Consider the following 9379-nt stretch of genomic DNA (forward strand, 5'->3'; position numbering starts at 1 on the left):
AACACTCGTTCGACCTATACTTGAGTATTGCTCATCAGTGTGGGATCCGTACCAGATCGGGTTGACGGAGGAGATAGAGAAGATCCAAAGAAGAGCGGCGCGTTTCGTCACAGGGTTATTTGGTAACCGTGATAGCGTTACGGAGATGTTTAATAAACTAAAGTGGCAGACTCCGCAAGAGAGGCGCTCTGCATCGCGGTGTAGCTTGCTCGCCAGGTTTCGAGAGGGTGCGTTTCTGGATGAGGTATCGAATATATTGCTTCCCCCTACTTATACCTCCCGAGGAGATCACGAATGTAAAATTAGAGAGATTAGAGCGGGCACGGAGGCTTTCAGACAGTCGTTCTTCCCGCGAACCATACGCGACTGGAACAGGAAAGGGAGGTAATGACAGTGGCACGTAAAGTGCCCTCCGCCACACACCGTTGGGTGGCTTGCGGAGTATAAATGTAGATGTATATGTAGATGTAGAAACGAGACTCGTCCGACCAGGCATCATGTCTCCAGTCATGCAGTCATAAACAGTCCAATGTCGGTGTTGACGGGCGCAGGCGAGGCGTAAAGATTTGTAGTCGTGCAGTCAACAAGGGTACACGAATGAGTCTTCGGCTCCGAAAGCCCATATCGATGATGTTTCGTTGAACGGTTCGCACGCTGACACTTGTTTATGGCCGCGCGGAGTGGCCAGGCGGTTTGAGGCGCCATGTCACGGATTGCGCGGCCCCTCTCGCCAGAGGTTCGAGTCCTCCCTCGGGCATGGGTGTGTGTGTTGGTCTCAGCATAAATAATGTGAAAGTCCAGGGGCCGATGACCTGAGCAGTTTGGTCCCTTAGGAATTCACACACATTTGAACATTTGAACTTTTTGATTGCCCAGCATTGAAATCTGTGGCAATTTGCAGAAGTGTTGCACTACTGTCACGCTAAACAATTCTCTTTAGTCGCCGTTGTTCCTATTCTTGCAAGATCTTTTTCCGCCCGCAGCGATGTCGGAGATTTGATGTCTTCCCGGATTCCTGATATTCACTGTACACTCGTGAAATGATCATAGGGGAAAATCCTCACTTCATCACTATCTCGGAGATGCTGTGTCCCATCGCACGTGTGGCGACTGTAACACCACCATCAAGCTCATTTAAATCTTGATAACCTGTCTGTAGTAGCAATAACGGATCTAACAACTGCGCCAGACACTTGCTGTCTTATATAGGCGTTGTCGACCGCAGCGCCGTATTGTGCCTGTTTCCATATCTGTGTATTTGAATACGCATGTCTCTACCAGTGTCTTTGGCGATTCAGTGTGTAAAGAACTGCTACAGCACAGTACGAAAGGATAAACGTAAATGACACTTTCACTCATGCCGGCAGCTGTGACCGAGCGGTTCTAGGCGCTTCAGTCCGGAACCGCCCTGTTGCTACGATCGCAGGTTCGAATCCTGCCTCGGGCATGGATGTGTGTGATGTCCTTAGGTTAGTTAGGTTTAAGTAGTTCTAAGTTTTAGGGGACTGATGACCTCAGATGTTAGGTCCCTTAGTGCTTAGAGCCATTTGAACCATTCTTGAACTTCCACTCATAGATAACAATTATACTGAAGTTATCTCGATTCATGATGGTCCCCGGACATTACCAAAGGAGGGACGTGGTTGTTAGTATGGTGTGTGATCACCACGGACGTCAGTGCATGCTCTGTAACGTGCTCCCACGCTGGCTACAGGGTTGGTACGGCGTTTTGTGGTAGAGCGTTCCATTCCTCCATCAGACTGGTTCACAACTGCTGGATGGTTGTTCAAGCATGTGGACGTGCTACAGTATGTCTCCCCAAAGCATCCCAAGCGTGCCCAATGGAATTTAGGTAGGAAGAACGGGCAGGTCAATCCATTCACCAATGGGCCTATCGTTCAAATAGCTCCTCCACTTGCGCAGTTAGATGTGGTCGCATATTGCCATCCATAAAAATGAAGTCAGAGCAGAATATTTCTCTGAAAAGACGCTATGGGAAAGGGGTTGGCAACATGAGAAAAAACAGTGCAGCAGAGTCTATGAACCCCATTGTCGAAGGAAGGTCCACAATTTTCGAGGTGATACAAGAGGGCACTCGTAGAAGGCCAGTGTTGGAGATGAGACGAATCGTGCGGCCATCTCGATGGAAGACGGGTCAGTATTTCCTACGTCGGGTCGGGCACTTAAAGTCTCCGTTCTTAGCAAAATCTTTGACATTTTTCCCTGTAATTTTTCCGGCGCTCGACGCATTTCCGGGCGCTTTTGTTTTTATAGCTTACGTACTGAAATGCATTAAGAATATACAGGGTGTTTCCCCACGAGATAGTGGAATGAAAACCAGCTCTAGAAAACGACAACGACTGCAGAAGAGAGAATATGGCCGTTTCTTTTAGTAGGATGCATGTCCTATACAAGGAAAAGGCAATTTCAAGAATAACTAAACACAGACTCTAAAATACTGTAACAAAATCCGAATTTTGCTCTCTTCCTGACAGCAGTTTATCGTAAATTGATGAAGCAACGAAAGCTGCCTAGTGACAAGAAAAAAAACCGCAGGACATACCCGGTTTCAAGACGAGTCGTAGGACAGATGCGCATAATTATAGACCTACATCGTTGAGGTCAATCTTTTGGAGAATTATAGAACATGTTTTATGCTCATATATATGACGTTCATGGAGAACGAAAATCTCTATAAAAATCTACATCCATTCCAAAAATAGAGATCTTGCTAAATTCGGCTCGCTCTCTTCCTCCACGAGATACATAGCGCTGTAGACATCGGTGGTCAGGTTGTTGCAGTGTTCCTCGACTTCAAGAAGGCATCTGATACCGTCCCGCAGTGTGGTTAGTGAAAAAATACGAGCTCATTGAGTATCGGACCTGATTTGCGAATCGATTCAAGACTTCCTTGCAGACGGAACTCAACGTATCGCTCTTAAAGGAACAAAAGCGACGGAAATAAGGGTAATATCGGATGTACTCCAAGTAAGTGTGATACGATCATTACTGTTTACAATGTATATAAACTATCTAGTAGAATGCGTCGGAAGCTCTTTAAGGCTGTTCGCAGGTGATGCGGTTGTCTGTAAGAAGGTATCAACGCCGAGACATACTATCCATTTGCAGAATGTTCTGCAGAGGATTGATGAATGGTGCAGGCTCTGGCAGCTGACCCAGAACGTAAATAAATGTAACATAATGCGCGTACATATTAAAAGAAATCCCATACTGTACACCCACAGTGTTAATGGGAAACTGCCGGAAACTGTAACCACAGTAAAAGATCTAGGAGAAGTTACCCAGAGCGACCTTAAGTGGATTGACCACATAAACCAAATAGCAGGAAAAGCAGATGCCAGACTGAGATTCATTGGGAGAATCTTGACGAAATGTAGTTCATCCACAAAAGAAGTGGTTTATAAGGCTTGCTCGACCGATTCTTGAATATTGTTCGTCAACCTCTGACCCTTAGCAGGTAGGACTGATAGAAGAGAGAGAGAAAATCCAACGAAGAGGGGCGTTTTTCGTCACGGAATCGTTTAGTAGGCGCGAGAGCGTTATACAGGTGCTCATCGAAATGCTCAGCGAAATGCAGTGGCAGGCGCTAAACCGAGCGAGGTGGCGCAGTGGCTAGCACACTGGACTCGCGTTCGGGACTCCCTCGTCTGGCCATCCTGATTTAGGTTTTCCGTGATTTCCCTAAATCGCTCCAGGCAAATCCGGGGATGGTTCCTTTGAAATGGCACGGCCGACTTCCTTCCCTAATCCGATGAGACCGATGATCTCGCTATCTCGTCTCCTCCCCAAAGAACCCAACCCAACCAACCAGCGCCGGCCGCTGGTGGCCGAGCGGTTCTGGCGCTACAGTCTGGAACCGCGCGACCGCTACGGTCGCAGGTTCGAATCCTGCCTCGGGTATGGATGTGTGTGTTGTCCTTAGGTTAGTTAGGTTTAAGGGGCTCCGGAAAGGCTCAAAATCATGAAAAGTTAAATTTTTACTTTTTTGCGTTTTCTTAATCTGCAGACTATTACCTTTTAATAGATGTATAATTTATTCAATTCCGAACACTACAACTATTTTTAAATTTTGTTTGAAATGTGTTCTACATGGGCGTGACCCACTGTGGTGCTGTTAAACTGCTGCCAAATGGTGTTATTATTAACGTCCGTGTTCATCAGGTACATTTTAGTGATGTGAGATAAAGTATGTGTTGTGGCTAACCTGTGATGGTTCAATATATATCGGTGGTGTGATTGTCGATTGTTTCATGTTTATTTACTCTGTCGTTATCTCGAAAATATTCGTAATTAATTCTGTTTCTTGAGTCTCTGTTTTGTTGAAGTATAATAATGAGTAAAAGTAAAGTTATTAGAAATCCTCTGAAGGCTTTTAAGAAAAGGAGAAATGTTGGAAAGCCAAAGGTATGTGTTATTACTCTAAACAATAAAGACGATGAAAATCCCCAACATAGCTTGTGTCCCAAAGAAGAAGACAGTTGGTGTAAATATAACAAAGGATTGCTAACTGGTGAAGTGTACACTCATAAGCATAGTCTGCCTCATGCAATAATGGAGGTGATAAAACCTATTTTCAGAGACTTAGCAGCACCTGAACTGTTGAAAAAGTGTATCCACGGAAAAACTCAAAACCCCAATGAAAGTGTAAATAGTGTTATATGGTCGAGAATCCCCAAGACTGTATTTGTTGGAATAGAAACACTTCAGTTTGGTGTGTATGATGCTGTTGCGACTTTCAATGATGGCAACATTGTAAGGTGCAAGGTATTTAGAAATATGGGAATGAAGATAGGTTCTAACATGGTACGAGCGATGCTTTCTTTAGACAAGGAACGCCTTCGGGCTGCAGACAGGGCAGTAAAGAGTCTAGAAATACAAGCAAGAGTAAACAGGAGGAGGAACAAGAGGAAGCTGGAGGAGGAGTTTGCAGAGGATGAAGATAATCCATCCTATGGACCTGGAATGCACCAAAAAGTTAATCCAATCTTTCTCGCTCGATTCCCAAAACTTTTATTTTCTCATACTAATTACATGTTTTCTAAGGGTCTTCCAAACATATTTGTTTCAAACTTTCAGTAAATGTTACACAGTACCTTCTGCATAATTTAACACAGCCTTTTTCCAAAAAACTGTATATTTTTGAATATATAAATAAAAAATTGCAAAAAAATGTTGTGAATTTTCATTACAATTGAAAAAAAAAATCTTTAATAACTGAACTAAAATTTTCTAAAATCCCTGTGTTAAGTTGTAGTCCATATTCCAATAAATAATCTGTAAAACGTTCAACTTCCTACCTCAAATACTTTGTGAGGAAAGATGTAATTTATAAGCGTTATTTTAACATTGCAAGTACAGGGCGTTCCGGAGCCCCTTAAGTAGTTCTAAGTTCTAGGGGACTGATGACGTCCGATGTTAAGTCCCATAGTGCTCAGAGCCATTTGAACCAACCAACCAGCAGGCGCTAATAGAGAGGTGTTGTGCATCACGGAGAGGTTTGCTATCGAAATTTCGAGAAAGGTATTTCCGGGAAGAGCTGGACAACATATCACATTCTCCCACAAACATCTCGCGAAAGGACCACGACGAGTAACTGTAGCTAGTACAGAGTTCCCTACTACATTCGCGAGTGAAATAGAGAAGGAGTGATCAGTTAGTAGTGCCATAAGGACCCTCTGCCAAATAACGTCAGGTAGCTTGCGGAGTACTGATGTAGAGGTACACTACTGGCCATTAAAATTCCTACACCATGAAGATGTCGTGCTACAGACGCGAAATTTAACCGACTGGAAGAAGATGCTGTCATATGCAGAGGATTAGCTTTTCAGAGCATTCACACAAGGTTGGCGCCGGTGGCGACACCTACAACGTGATGACATGAGGAAAGTTTCCAACCGATTTCTCATACACAAAAAGCAGTTGACCGGCCTTGCCTGCTGAAACGTTTTTGTGATGCCTCGTGGAAGGAGGAGAAATGCGTACCGTCACGTTTCCGACTTTGATAAAGGTCGGATTGTAGCCTATCGCGATTGCGATTTATCGCATCGCGACATTGCTGCTCGCATTGTTCGAGATCCAATGACTGTTGGCAGAATATGGAATCGGTGGGTTCAGGACAGTAATATGGAACGCCGTGCTGGATCCCAACGGCCTCGTATCGCCAGCAGTCGAGATGACAGGCATCTTATCCGCGTGGATGTAACGGATCGTGCAGCCACGTCTCGATCCCTGAGTCAACAGATGGGGACGTTTGCAAGACAACGACCATCTACACGAACAGTTCGACGACGTTTGCAGCAGCATGGACTATCAGCTCGGAGACCATGGCTGCGGTTACCCTTGACGCTGCATCACAGACAGGAGCGCCTGCGATGGTGCACTCAACGACGAACCTGGGTGCACGAATGGGAAAACGTCATTTTTTCGCATGACTCCAGGTTCTGTATACAGCATCATGATGGTCGCATCCGTGTTTGGCGACATCGCGGTGAACGCACATTGGAAGCGTGTATTCGTCATCGCCATACTGGCGTATCACCCGGCGTGATGGTATGGGGTGCCATTGGTTACACGTCTCGGTCACCTCTTGTTCGCATTGACGGCACTTTGAACAGTGGACGTTACATTTCAGATGTGTTACGACCCGTGGCTATACCCTTCATTCGATCCCTGCGAAACCCTACATTTCAGCAGGATAATGCACGACCGCATGGTGCAGGCCACGTACGGGCCTTTCTGGATACACAAAATGTTCGATTGCTGCCCTGGCCAGCAGATTCTCCAGATCTCTCACCAACTGAAAACGTCTGGTCAATGGTGGCCGAGCAACTGGCTCGTCACAATACGCCAGTCACTACTCTTGATGAACTGTGGTATCGTGTTGAAGCTGCATGGGCAGCTGTACTTGTACACGCCATCCAAGCTCTGTATGACTCAATGCCCAGGAGTATCAAGGCCGTTATTACGGCCAGAGGTGGTAGTTCTGGATACTGATTTCTCAGGATCTTGTGCACCAAAATTGCGTGATAATGTCATCACATGTTAGTTCTAGTATAATATATTTGTCCAATTAATACCTATTTATCATCTGCATTTCGTCTTGGTGTAGCAATTTTATTGGCCAGTTGTCTAGATATCTGCACGCAGGGGGATGCCTCAGAATGACAGGAACGGGTGGGCTGGGAGAATCCGGGAAGACAGAGAGCAAGTTCCTTCGCAAAATAATGGGTCCTAGGATAATACAGAGACACACATACTTTGAGTAAGAGAGGAGTTAAACAGGGATAACGAGCGACTAAACTTCTACAGACGTATGTTTAGAATAGATACAACCCTATCAACGAAGCAGATTTTTAATATATTGGACAACAGGCCTTAAGTCGGTGACGAATGGTGCAAAGAAGTAAGGAAGGACCTCAAGAGCTCTCACGTAAATCACAACGAGATCTCTAGGTGTTCAAAGTACAGATCGCTGATCAGCAACATTAGTGGTTTTCAGCGAGTGCAAAATCAGAACAGCGACTGGGCAGAAGAGAGGAGACAGGAGGCCACAGAAAGAATACAACGCGTCTGGGCTGCAATTCAGGTTTTCAGAAGTGCCTTGAATTTACTTCACGTGGTCTCTAATGGCCCGAAACGACAGAAAAAATATACATGGTGTTTCCCAATTCCGTGAGACTGTTAGGACTTGTAGGGGAGAATTAGCAAATAGAGATCTGATAAGCATCCCATGTCCGGAAATGTACGGTTTGGATGTAAAATAATTTTGAAGATTGCATGTCCCGCTTCACGATGTGTACACCGCTGAGACAATGAGCTCTGACCTATGTACTCTACCGGAGCCGATGGCATGGGGTATGTTTCGAGTATTCGTCGTCGAATTTCTTCCCTAAGGCAGGGTGTGAGGTGCGTCCGTGGGGCACCTCAGTTTGGCCTCGTAGTTGCAAACGTATTAGTTTCTCGTAGCCGTTGTTACAATCGGTCGCTTATGTCATGTGGTGTCATAATTACCACAAGGACTGACGAAGGCGCCCTCTTCTCATCTTGTGTGTGTACCGTGAGGTGGAGATTTGAAAGAGATCCGATCTTCAAACTTGGTTTGTATCCAAACTTTTAATTTCCACATATAGGTTCCTCATCAAATGTTTATCTACTGTAAGTCCCCTATACAATACCTAACAGCCTCTATCAGGAATTGCGAAACAACCTGCATAAATTTTTTACCAGAAATACTGTGTTCGTAAGTTCTTTTAGGTCAACAGCACCAATCACAGAATATATGTTGCTACTGCCATTTACCTCGCAGCTTTGGAATCGTTCTTCATTAGCGCTATTGCTACCCAACCCAGAAAGCAGAGTCGAACAGATGCCGTTTGATCCAGAGAATTTCCATTTGACTTATGTGCACGATTAATTTTTCAGAGAAATTCTAAGAGTTACACTAGCCTGAAATTATTACAGCTGGCCATTCAGACGCAGTCGGTGCAAAAAGTAATTAACTGATCTCATGAGGAGAACATAGACGGGTACTATCACAAATTTTGTTCGAAGCACAAGACGTTATGTTGATATGAGGGAAGAATGTTGATGTCCATGCTTTTGAGCGCCCTACATCTCCGTCATGATCATCATCATCATCATCAACAACGACACATAAACTCGGACTTTCGTTTTCTCATGTGTCAGATAATGCGAGATAAACAGTGCTCACGGCTTCCTATTGTTCAGACCTTCGTGAAAGATGAGCAGAATCACCTGATTTCCTATATCATCCAAGAATTAATCTAAAAACAGTCATTTCAAAAACGCTAGCGGCCGTTGTATTCTTTTAGACTCCGTCATTTACGAGATTTCCTGCAGCGTATGCTGGGAGACCTTTTGAAACCAAACAACCCATGCCAGCACTGTTTTCTTGTCACTTAATATAGTTCTTGCTAATGCAAGAGTTAGGCAACGGCCTTGCCGCAGTGGATACACCGGTTCCCTTGAGATCACCGAAGTTAAGCGCTGTGGGGCGTGGTCGGCACTTGGATGGGTGACCATCCAGGCCGCCATGCGCTGTTGCCATTTTTCGGGGTGCACTCAGCCTCGTGATGCCAACTGAGGAGTTACTCGAGCGAATAGTAGCGGCTTCGGTCGAGAATACCATCATTACGACCGGGAGAGCGGTGCGCTGACCTCACGCCCCTCCTATCCGCATTCTCCCCTTAGGATGACACGGCGGTCGGATGGTCCCGATGGGCCACTTGTGGCCTGTAGACGGAGTGGTTTTAATGCAAGAGTTTGCTGGGACACTCTATTTATATATGTGGTTGAATATTTATGTTTCATCATTAGAACTGGATAGAAATTTTTATGC

The 9379-nt window shown here is 45.2% G+C and overlaps 1 pseudogene; it reads left to right on the forward strand.

Moving 5' to 3' along the window:
• The first annotated feature begins 8969 nt into the window (after window positions 1-8969).
• LOC126238629 (5S ribosomal RNA) lies at window positions 8970-9087 on the forward strand (annotated as a pseudogene).
• The last annotated feature ends 292 nt before the right edge of the window (window positions 9088-9379 follow it).

Source organism: Schistocerca nitens, chromosome 2 (genome assembly GCF_023898315.1).
Source record: "Schistocerca nitens isolate TAMUIC-IGC-003100 chromosome 2, iqSchNite1.1, whole genome shotgun sequence".
NCBI lineage: Eukaryota > Metazoa > Arthropoda > Insecta > Orthoptera > Acrididae > Schistocerca > Schistocerca nitens.